The sequence below is a fragment of the Panthera pardus genome, unplaced genomic scaffold (assembly GCF_024362965.1).
Source record: "Panthera pardus isolate Hobbes unplaced genomic scaffold, ASM2436296v1 HiC_scaffold_27, whole genome shotgun sequence".
Taxonomy (NCBI): domain Eukaryota; kingdom Metazoa; phylum Chordata; class Mammalia; order Carnivora; family Felidae; genus Panthera; species Panthera pardus.
This window is the reverse complement of record NW_026526843.1, coordinates 70,828,386-70,841,488: the sequence shown is the minus strand read 5'-3', so window position 1 is coordinate 70,841,488 and position 13,103 is coordinate 70,828,386. Positions and strand designations below refer to the sequence as shown.

Here is a 13,103-nt window from a genome sequence, read left to right as displayed (position 1 = left end):
AAGGGTAGAAACATACATAAGTAGACTGAAAACAACTAGGGATAAATGGACCTTAACATACAAAGGGAGACACATAAGGGTAGTAGCAGACCTATCTAATGAAACTAGGCAGGCCTGAAAGGCATGGCAGGAAATATTCAATGTGAGGAACAGGAAAAAATATGCAGCCAAGAATCCTTTATCTAGCATATGTCATTCAGAATAGAAGGAGAGATAAAGGTTTTCCCAAACAAACAAAAACTGAACGAATTCACCACTAAACCAAGAGAGATCCTAAGGGGGACTCTATGAGTGAAATGTTGCAAGGATCACAAAGTACCAGAGACATCACTACAAGCGTGAAACCTACAGATATCACGACTCTAAACCATATATTTCAATAAACACTGAATGTAAATGGAATAAATGCTCCAATCAAAAGTCATAGGTTATCAGAATGGATAAAAAAAAATGACCCATCTATTTGCTGTCTACAAGAGACTCATTTTTAGACCTGAGGACACCTTCAGATTGAAAGTGAGGGGATGAAGAACTATCTATCATGCTACTGGAACTCAAAAGAAAGCTGAAGTAGCCATACTTATATCAAACAAACTAGACTTTAAATTAAAGGCTATAATAAGAGATGAAGGAGGGCATTATATGATAACTACAGGGTCTATCGATCAGGAAGTAACAATTATAAATGTGTATGCACAGAAATTAGTAGCACCCAAATAGATGAAGCAATTAATCACAAACATATGCAACCTTATTGATAAGAATGTGGTAATTGCAGAGGACTTTAATACTCCACTTATAACAATGGAGAGATCATCTAGACAGAGAATCAATAAAGAAACAATGGCCCTGAATGATACATTGGACCAGATGGACTTGATAGATATATTTAGAACTCTGCATCCCAAAGCAACAGAATATACCTTCTTCTCGAGTGCACATAGAACATTCTCCAAGATAGATCACATACTGGGTCACAAAACAGCCCTTAGTAAATATAAAAGAACTGAGATCATACCATGCACACTTTCAGATCACAATGCTATGAAGCTTGAAATCAACCACAGGAAAATGTCTGGAAAACCTCCAAAAGCATGGAGGTTAAAGAATACCCTGTGAAAGAATGAATGGGTCAACAAGGCAATTAGAAAAGAAATTTAAAAATATATGGAAACAAATGAAAATGAAAATACAACAAACCAAAAGCTTTGGGATGCAGCAAAGGCAGTCTTAAAAGGAAAATACATTGCAATCCAGGCCTATCTCAAGAAACAAGAAAAATCCCAAATACAAAATCTAACAGCACACCTAAAGGAACTAGAAGCAGAACAGCAAAGACACCCCAAACCCAGCGGAAGAAGAGAAATAATAAAGATCAGAATAGAAATAAAAAGTATAAAATTAAAAAAAAAAACAGTACAGCAGATCAATGAAACCAAGAGTTGGTTTTTTGAAAAAAAAAATAAACAAAATTGATAAACCTGTAGCCAGGCTTCTCAAAAAGAAAAGAGAGAGGAGCCAGATAGAAAAAATCACGAATAAAAACGGAATTATTACAACGAATCCCTCAGAAATACAAGCAATTATCAGAGGATACTATGAAAAATTATATGCCAACAAACTGGACAACCTGGAAGAAATGGACAAATTCTGAAAAACAAACACACGTCCAAAACTCAAACGGGAAGAAATGGAAAATTTGAACAGACCCATAAATAGTGAAAAAATTGAATCAGTTTTCAATAATCTGGGTTCAAAGACCCCGAATAGCCAAAGTAATATTGAAGAAGAAGACCAAGGCGGGAGGCATCACAATCCCAGACTTTAGCCTCTACTACAAGGCTGTAATCATCAAGACAGCATGGTATTGGCACAAAAACAGACACATAGATCAATGGAATAGAATAGAAACCCCAGAACTAGACCCACAAACGTATGGCCAACTCATCTTTGACAAAGCAGGAAAGAACATCCAATGGAAAAAAGACAGTCTCTTTAACAAATGGTGCTGGGAGAACTGGACAGCAACATGCAGAAGGTTGAAACTAGACCACTTTCTCACACCATTCACAAAAACAAACTCAAAATGGATAAAGGACCTGAATGTGAGACAGGAAACCATCAAAACCTTAGAGGAGAAAGCAGGAAAAGACCTCTCTGACCTCAGCCGTAGCAATCTCTTATTCGGCACATCCCCAAAGGCAAGGGAATTAAAAGCAAAAGTGAATTACTGGGACCTTATGAAGATAAAAAGCTTCTGCACAGCAAAGGAAACAACCAACAAAACTAAAAGGCAACCAACGGAATGGGAAAAGATATTCGCAAATGACACATCGGACAAAGGGCTAGTCTCCAAAATCTATAAAGAGCTCACCAAACTCCACACCCGAAAAACAAATAACCCAGTGAAGAAATGGGCAGAAAACATGAATAGACACTTCTCTAAAGAAGACATCCGGATGGCCAACAGGCACATGAAAAGATGCTCAATGTCGCTCCTTATCAGGGAAATACAAATCAAAACCACACTCAGATACCACCTCACGCCAGTCAGAGTGGCCAAAATGAACAAATCAGGAGACTATAAATGCTGGAGAGGATGTGGAGAAACGGGAACCCTCTTGCACTGTTGGTGGGAATGCAAATTGTTGCAGCCGCTCTGGAAAACAGTGTGGAGGTTCCGCAGAAAATTATAAATAGACCTACCCTATGACCCAGCAATAGCACTGCTAGGAATTTACCCAAGGGATACAGGAGTACTGATGCATAGGGGCACTTGTACCCCAATGTTTATAGCAGCACTCTCAACAATAGCCAAATTATGGAAAGAGCCTAAATGTCCATCAACTGATGAATGGATAAAGAAATTGTGGTTTATATACACAATGGAATACTACGTGGCAATGAGAAAAAATGAAATATGGCCTTTTGTAGCAACGTGGATGGAACTGGAGAGTGTGATGCTAAGTGAAATAAGCCATACAGAGAAAGACAGATACCATATGGTTTCACTCTTATGTGGATCCTGAGAAACGTAACAGAAACCCATGGGGGAGGGGAAGAAAAAAAAAAAGAGGTTAGAGTGGGAGAGAGCCAAAGCATAAGAGACTCTTAAAAACTGAGAACAAACTGACGGTTGATGGGGGGTGGGAGGGAGGGGAGGGTGGGTGATGGGTATTGAGGAGGGCACCTTTTGGGATGAGCACTGGGTGTTGTATGGAAACCAATTTGACAATAAATTTCATATATTAAAAAAAATAAAAAAATAAAAAAATAAAAAATAAAAACAACCTAAAAAAAAGAAAAATAAAAAAAAAACTTATAAAACTCAACACCAAAAATAAATAATCCCATTATAAAATGGGCAGAAGACATGTATAGACATTTTCAAAAGAAGACATACGGATGGCTAGCGACACATGAAAAGATGCTCAACATCACTCATCATCAGGGAAATACAAGTCAAAACTATAATTAGATATCACCTCACACCTGGAAAAATGTCTAAAATCAACAACACAAGAAACAACAGGTGTTGGCAAGTATGTGGAGAAAAAGGAACACTCCAGCATTGTTAGTGGGAATGCAAACTGATGCAGTCACTCTGGAAAAGAGTATGGAGATTCTTCAAAAAGTGAAAAATAGAACTACCCTATGACCCAGGTATTGCACTACTGGGTATTTACCCAAAGAATACAAAAATGCTAATTCAAAGGGATACATGCACCCCAATGTTTATAGCAGCATTATCTGTAATAGCCAAATTATGGAAAGATCCCAAGTGTCCATCAATTGATGAATGGATAAAGAAGAAGATGTGGTGTACACACACACACACACACACACACACACACACAAGAATATTATTCATCCATAAAAAGTAATGAAATCTTGCCATTTGCAACAACATGGATTGAGCTGGAAAGTATAATGCTAAGTGAAATAAGTCTGTCGGAGAAAGACAAATACCATATAATTTCACTCAAATGTGGAATTTAGGAAAAAAACAAATACACACATCAAAAAAGAGAGGGAAAGAGAGAGAAAGCAAGAAAGAGACTCTTAACTATAGAGAACAAAATGATGATTGCCAGAGGGGAGGTGAGTGGGGGATTGGTCAAATAGGTGACGGGGATTAAGGAGTGCACTTGTTGTGATGAGCACTGGGTAATGTATGAAATTGTTGAATCACTATATTATACACCTAAAACTAATTTAACACTATTGTTAACTATACTGGAGTTTAAATAAAAAAACTTAATAAAGAATTGTAACATGTAACCTGAAAAATACTCTACACAAGTTTCAATATTCACAAACTGAAAATGCATGTGCAATCAGCACTCATATAAAAAGCCAAAATATTACCAACTCCCTTAAAGTGACACTTGTGCCTGACTTTGTCACTAATACCTCATTGTGGGGTAACCAGTATACTGGCTTCTAACACCATCACTTATTTTTGTTTGTTTTTAAATTCTATAAAAATATGTACACACAGCAGGTAATCTTTTGTGACAAGCTTCTCCCCCCTTGACCTTATATTTGTCAGATTCATTCATGTTGTTGTATACAACAGGTCTAGTTCATTCATTCTCATTGCTGTAAAAGTACTGTGAATTTATTGTGAATTTGTTTACCCATTAAATTGTCAATAGGCATTATTAATCTATCTTTTTTAATTTTTTTTTCATAACAACCCCACATAATCTGGGTTCAGAGTGCATAAAATGGAAAGAGTACAATTTCTGGAATTATGAAAATCTGGTTGAAGCTTACTTCTGTTAATAACTTTGTGTCCTTGGACAAGTTATTTGGCCATTATGGGTCTTGAATTACTCATCTGTGGGATGCAGATAATAATGCTTAACTGAGTTAATATACAGCAATTACCTAGTATCTGGTAATTATTATAAATCATGTAAAATATTTAATATTGGCTTGGAAACCACTTACGGATTACTGTCACACAGCTTAGCTCTTGAGCACCTTGAGTATTTCACTCTTCTGGTTAATACATTATGGGGCCATTGAGATTCAAACAGGGATGAGTGGATGTGATAATTCAAACTCTTTGTAGCTGTTGAAAGTTCTTTGCTCCTGTTTCCTTCCTTTCTGTCCCAGGGTATACTCTCATATTTGGAATGCAGGGCAGACTGATACACCCTTGGTTTCACCTATCCTATCAGGTTGCATTTTGTTCCATCTTCTTAATTTTTTCAACCTCATCTGTTTCCAGAACAGGCTCTTTTCCTAAAGTTCTTCCTATGATCTCTGTTCATGGAGAAGAAACAGCAATAAGACTGGCAACTTCATACATTACTGTCAATGTCTCTTGCCTGACATCTGTTGGGTAAGAACACACTAATATCATAGCTTCCACAGAAGCTCTAACTCTCCAAAAAGTGAGTTAAATGCAGATTCAGATGTCTTAGGCAATTTGGCCCTATTATGTCCAGAGAATACACAAAGTCTCAATTCAGCGACAGTTCTTTGGCAAGGGAATCCTTGAAAAAGAACTGAAAACATAATACTGTGGACAATTCTGACAAGTCCAAAAAATATGAATCAAAGGGTACAAATACTTTCTCTGTCATGGGTCTACAGGAGATGACTAAGTCTTTATTCTGCCATCTCCAATGGACAGTCCAGCATTCTACACTGCTACATGAAAGACCCATTATGAACAGAACTGGACTGAGTTTTGTTTGTCCTTCCTTGACCTTGGTGCAGGATGTTGGCGGGGGGGGGGGGGTTGTTGCATGGTGGTTAGAAGGGGAATAGTGGTGGGAAGGCTTCTGTTAATCAAGTGATAGCTAAAATATACACATGGAAAATGACTCACAAAATTTGCATGTACAGTTACTTTTAAGAGGTAAGAGGAATAGAAGGAGTTAACTAAACAGGAGTCTAGAGTAGGGTGGTCAAAAAACTCTAAGCCTAGTAGACAGGAAATTAAGAGAAAAGGGTAAAGAAGGTGTCATCCTTGATCTATCCCATCCACCAGAAATTAATACTTATATTAATCCAATATAAGAAATGTGAAAATTCATGGACTCAGAGCCAAGAAACTTGTGTTAAAATTATGGAAATTTCACTTGCATTTGCCACTATAAAATGAGCCTAATAATAACCGAAAACAAGATTAAATTAAGGTTCCAGAATAGAATAGTACTGTTATCAACCCTACCAGTGAAAAGTAAAGGTGTGTCTGACAGGAGTCGAGGCTTTTAGTAAAGCAAGACAGAAGTGTTAATACTTTCATCTTACAAAGTCAGTCAAAAGGTGATGGAGTAAGAAATATGGGTTAAGTATATTATTTAAACAGTGGTGAACAACAGAGGGTAAAAGTATATTATAGTTATTAAAAATTATAAGTGTTAGAATAGGCAGTTAGGCTTTAACAGGATGCCTGGAGGCCAGCAAAGGGCATATCATGCTCCATTATCAGGAAAGTTAGAGACCTGTCCTGACAGCACTCCAAAAACAAAGCCACAAGAAGCCATATCAAAACTACACAGGCCCAAGGCAAAGAAGGCCTGAGACCCTCATCAAGTGAGGGAGAAAAGGCATGAAACCCTGCTCCCAAAGAAATACCCTCCACAAATAATAAATATTCCATCCCTTAGTTTATAAAAGATAAAGACCCAAACCTGGGGCACAGCGTTCACTTGAGCTTGCCTGCTCTCAGATCTTAAGAGTGTACTCTCATTTTAATAAACTTTTCCACCAGCACTGCTCAACCACTGTGTCTGGTCCATCCTTGAATTCTTTCTGGTGATGAGAATAAGAGCCTCTGGCGACAACCATTCCCAGAGACAGGCTGGGTGGAGGCCTCAGGATCTGGGGGTCTCCCCAGTCCACCCAACAACAGGAGGGGAGGGGAAGAAAGAGGTATGAGCCATGATCCCCTCTGTTTATAGCAAGACAAATTAAATAATTTCCCAAGTAGATAAATAATGCAATAGCAATACAAGCATATTTTTTTAAAATATGAAAGTAACCACCAAATGGTGGAATATAAGTGGTTAAAAATGAATGTTTTTTGAGGAGTAGGTAAAGAATGAAGACTATTAAGTTTTTAAATATATTTGATTGCATTATTTTATTTTCAATTGTATATAAATTCAATTTTACAGTAGAAAAATAAAAGCTATTTTTGTCAAAACTTAAGGGTTGTAAAATGGGATTAGTCTGATTACATTGCAGATTACACACTAAAATTTGAAGAAAACAAATTTTCATCTAATTGCATATGTCCTAACTGCCATACAGAGATTAAAAGACATATCCTATTTAATTGGAAAAGGGAGACCAATAGAGTTTTAGCATAAAGAGTTGGTGTTCAAACTTTTTAGCCAATAGAATCCTATTATAAATGCAAGAGAAACTGTTCTGGCTTAAGTAGGGAGTTAGGAGCCCTACCAAGACAGTTTCTCCTAGGGAAAAAAATCCTCTGATGGAGACGATACCTGGGAAATCATCTGACCCATGATTCCATGCCTGGGAAGCCAACTATCTGAGACATTTAGAATCTATTGTATAACAAAAGATAGTATCCAAGGCATCACATCAGAGTGGCTAATCAGATAGAGAATCTGTTGTCTTTGTGAAATGACTGTGTTGCAAAATGACCTTTTGAGATTCTGATTATTGAAAGAGCCTTTCCACTAGGTCTTGGTTAGCCAAGCTGAACTTACAACAGAGTTCATTGGCCTGCAAATGGACTCTGCAAACAGAGTAACTTGCATTACCCAGGAAAGCCAACCCAGACCAATAGCTCAAAATCTATCACAGGAACCACAAGAGAAGAGTACCATTTGATTATCACACATCATTCCCCTCCATGCATGACCATTCACCTTTCCACAGATTTCACACAAGACATTTATTATTTCAAGAGGTAGTATCATCAGCATCATTTGAAGAGGCTAATCTTCTTTGAACAAGATGAGTTTATTCCGAATATGTCCCCTCTCAGTTCCCAGCACTCTCTTTTATTTACCCCGTTTGTTTGTTTGTTTGTTTGTTTTACTTTCTATGATAAGAAGACATCTTCCACATCCTGCAGAGCCAGAGACACAGTTCTAGTGAAATGAAACTTCTCCATATACCAGTAGTCACTTGGGAAACATTCATTGACCCTATCCTTCTCTTCCTGCCTCATTCACTAACGTCTCTTCTTGTGATTTTTTAAAATTCTTTTTAAATGTTTATTCCCTTTTGAGAGATGTAGAGAGACAGAGTGCAAGCAGGGAAGGGGCAGAGAGAGAGGGAGACACAGAATTCGAAGCAGGCTCCAAGCTGTCAGCACAGAGCCCGGACGCAGGGCTTGAACCCATGAACCGCAAGATCATGACCTGAGCCAAAGTCTGCCGCTTAATCAACCAAGCCACCCAGGTGCCACTTCTTGTGATTATTTTAATCAGAGTAAGACCATCACCAATTGGACAATTTCATGCAGAGTGTTCTATTCTCCCAGTTTTGCTGCCAATAACAATGATAATGATGATGATGATGATAACAAAACACTAACATATATTATTTGCCAGGTGCTATTTGAATAACTTTATATATATATGTGTGTGTGTGTGTGTTAACTAATTTAATTAATTATATATCTATGTGTATATGAATTTTCTTCAAATGCTGCCTTTCTGTTAATTCTGAATCCAGAGAATCCACGAAATGTCAGGACCTTTCTATCAAAAGCAATTACTTGGACCTAAATGTAAGACCTGAAACCAAACACCTCCTGGAAGAAATCATAGGCAGTAACCTCTTTGACATCGGCCATGGCAACATTTTTCTAGATATGTCACCTTGGGAAAGGGAAACAAAAGAAATATTAAACTATTGGGACTTGATCAAAATAAACAAATTTTGCATAACAAAGGAAACTGTCAACAAAACTGTCACTGAACAAGAGATTTGTAAATGACATATCTGATAAAGGGTTAATATCCAAAATATATATAGAACTTGTAAAAGTTAGTACCAACAATTAAACAATCCAATTTAAAAATGGACAGTGAAGAGACATTTTTCCAAATAAGACATCTAGATGGTCAATAGTCACATGAAAAGATGCTCAACATCACTCATCATCAGGGAAATACAAATCAAAACCACAATGAGATATCACTTCCCACCTGTAACAATGGCTAAAATCAACAACACAAGAAACAACAGGTGCTGGCGAGGATGCAGAGAAAGAAAAAGCAAATGCTGTTGCACTGTTGGTGAGAATGCAAGCTGGTACAGCCACTGTAGAAAACAGTATGGAGGTTCCTCAAAAAATCAAAAATAGAAATGTGATATGATCCAGTAATCCCACTGCTCGGTGTTTACCCAAAGGGGGGAAAAACAGTATTTCAAGAAGATATGCACCTCTCTATCTTTATAGCAGCATTATTTACAATAACCAAGATATGGAAGCAACCAACCATTCATTGACAGATGAATGGGTAAATAAGATGTGATATATATTATCAGCATTAAAAAAGAAAGATCTTGCCATCTGTAAGAACACAGATGGACCTGGAGGGTTATTATGCTAAGTGAAATAAGTCTGACAGAGAAAGACAAATACCATATAATTTCACTTACATGTGCAATCTAAAAAATAAAACAAATGAACAAACAAACCAAAATACAAAATCTTAAATACAGAGAACAAACTGGTGGTTGCCAGAGGGGGGCAGGGTGGGGGCATGGGTAAAATGGATAAAGGGGAACAAGAGGTACAAACTTCCAGTTATAAAATAAATAATTCAACTGTAATTACTTTCTCTTGTTCAGTGCTACCAAATAGAAATTTAATGCAAGCCACATTTATAATTTTTAACTTTCTAGTAAGCATATTAGGAAAAGGAAAAAGGTTCTCAGGATCCTTAACAGAAACCCATGGGGGAGGGGAAGGAAAAAAAAAAAAAAAAGAGGTTAGAGTGGGAAAGAGCCAAAGCATAAGAGACTCTTAAAAACTGAGAACAAACTGAGGGTTGATGGGGGGGGGGGTGGGAGGGAGGGGAGGGTGGGTGATGGGTATTGAGGAGGGCACCTTTTGGGATGAGCACTGGGTGTTGTATGGAAACCAATTTGACAATAAACTTCATATATTGAAAAAAATAAAAAAAAGGAACAAGAAACAGGTGAAATTTATCTCAACAATATATTTAACACACTATATCCAAAAGAGTACCACTTCAACATGTGATCAATATAAAATATTAATGATATTTAAAATTTTCACACTACCTTCAAAATCTAGCACATATTTTACATTTATAGCACACTAAATTCTGACTAGTCAATTTCTACTACTATTGTATAGATGCACATTTAATCACCCTTAGAATTTCACACAGAATATTAGATTAGGAATTATTTGCCCATCATTTTTTGTACATATGACAAAACTGAGGTCCAGAGAGAAGTGAGATCTCTCATAAAGTGAAATGAGCCCCAGACGTACAATCAAGAAAACTGAATTCAAACCCAAGCTCTGCCACTTCCTGGCTGAATGGCTTTAGACACTACACCTCACTGAACCTTAGTATCTTCATCTGTAAAAAATGGATAGTAACTTCTACTTTACAAGGTTCTGAGGTTCAAATGAGAACACACACCTCTCTCTGTAATGGCCTGGCAAAGCACATACCACTACCAATTAAGTCACAGAGCCAACTAGCAGAAGTGCTGGGTGTATCAGTCTGGGCCCAGACAAAAGACAAAAACCACTACATAGAATTATTAAACTACAAACTTGTTAAACTAAAAAGAAAGTAACTATAATATATAAGGAAACTCTTTACAGTACCCTGAGGCTGAGAGAAGGCACACAAGGAAGGGGAAATCTGGAAGGGGTTCCAAACTCATTGGAAAAGGTGTAATTTAAGCAAAGAAATTAGTTTAAATTGGTTTGGCCTGGTGGTCCACAGTTACTAGGTAAGCAGGAGGCAACTCTCCAGAGCGCAGGTAGTACTATAGACAGAATGGGAACCTTCTAGGTTGCAGATAAGCATTGCAGGACCAGCCTGCCTCAGGAGGAACCTCCTAGAATTCAAATAGGCTGTGTGGGAGCTGGCAGAGAAATCATGGAGCAGTAACTCTGTTATGGACCTTCAGTCAGCTGGTGGGATAGGTGGGGGCCCTACAGAGGGAAGCTAGGGGACAGCATGAGTGGGGAAGCTTTCAGGGAGAGACCTAAACTGAGAGACCAGCAGGAAAGTTATCACCAGGCCAGGCAGAGAGGCTTCAAGGTCACTGAGGGACTATGTGTTTTGGATGTGTGACTGGTTCAGAGCCCCACCAGATAGCTCACTCCCTCTCTACTGACGCCCACTTGCAGCAGCTGAAAACTTCAGGAGAGCCCCTTCTCCCTGCAATATCCCTCCAGCACCCTCTACTGAGAAAGCTTAACAGCATGTATAAAGGAGTGATGCTTAAAGGAATTCTGTCCAATTTCACAGAACATGTATTAAGAAGTGCTGGAACTGAGAGGCAATAATTGGAAAACACACAGAGGTAGATTGAAAGCTGTATTTTCTAGTCTTTAGTTCAGTGCTCTATTACCCCAAATTTTACTACTAGGATAATTCTAGACAGACTGAAAAACAACACTCATACTGAGAGTTGGTCACTTTCCTTTTAGGTGTGCAAGTTGACCCTACCAGTAAAGAAGTAGGAAAAAAAAGACTGATAGGAATATAGGAATTTAAGCTTTCTGAGTCTCTGTTTCTTCATTGGGATAATGAATATTATACATCCCACCTCATAGATTTGCTGTAATAATTAAGGAAGACAGCATATGTAAAATCCTCAGCACAGGCCTGGGACATAGGAAATATATGTTAGAAACTTGTTTCCCTCAGATGATATGGGGTCAACCAATGCAGCATATTTTTACTGTGCTTTTTCCTAATATCATTCAGGAGCGAAAGTAGACTAACTGTGAAGATTCTCAAATTGTCTATGCTTCTTCATACTCTTTATTCATTGTTATGTAACAACTGTCACATCAGTTAGTCAGTGGTTAATTACTTCCATACCACACTTGTGATTTTAAAGGTTCTTCTCTCCTTCAATTATATACTTTCCCAATTAAGTATTTATGTTAATAAGATTCCAGGTAAACTGAGTGGAATCCAGAATTACTGGGCTATCCAGATAACTCATTTAGCCTTGATGTCAGTCACTCAAATAATGCCCATGTCAATCTGACTGATGATATCCAGCTATGGTATCACAGCCACTTAGTCTCCTCTGTTTTCCTACTTCCATATCTTCAATCCAAACTGCTTGTCACAATATTCTAGATAATAACCAGATGGTGTGTTCTTAGTCCTTTTTAGGACTACATGCTTGGTCAAGATGCTATATTTAGTTCTGGAAGACTATTTAGGTTACATGGCACACATATTGGAGTTCAGAAAATAGGCCTACACCTAGCTGAAAAAGAATAAATTTGACAATTTTTATCCCTTTATGAAACACTGGGGAATCAGATCCATGAGTAGCCAAGCTGGAAATAATCTCAGATTATCTGGCAAGGTGCTGTCCAGTAGAAATTTCTACAATGATGGAATGTTCTATATCTGTGCAATCCAATATAGTAGCTACTACCCACATGTGGGTACTGACTACTTGAAATGTGACTAGCATGACTGAGAAACTGAGTTGTTAATTTTAATTTATTTATATAACTATGGCTATAATATTGGACAGCAAAGATCTACATAGTATGGCTTAATGGAAAGAATGTGGGATTTGAAGCTAAAAAACCCTAAAGTCTAAATCCTGGTTACTGTCACTAACTATATAACTTTGATCAAGTTCTTTATCATGCCCAAACCTCAGTTGCCTCATTTGTAAAATGAGATACTACCAGAACCTCACACAATTGTTGTAATTAGAGAATGAATGTAAAGCATGAAGCCCAATGCTTAGCAAATATAACAGTAATTACCCTTTAAATAATACTTGTTATTATTGAGCTCCTCATTTTCCAGATGGAGAAATGGAAGCTCCAAAACGAGAACTGACTTGTCAACAGTTGCACAGCTAGTTGGAAACATGACCAGGCACCAATTCCAGATTTTCTC

General features: G+C 37.6%; 1 protein-coding gene across 8 annotated transcripts in view; it reads right to left on the bottom strand.

Annotated features, from left to right (window-relative positions):
• The window catches only part of OPHN1 (oligophrenin 1), a 532,200-nt gene that overhangs the window by 331,093 nt on the left and 188,004 nt on the right, over window positions 1-13,103 (bottom strand). The window lies entirely within an intron of this gene.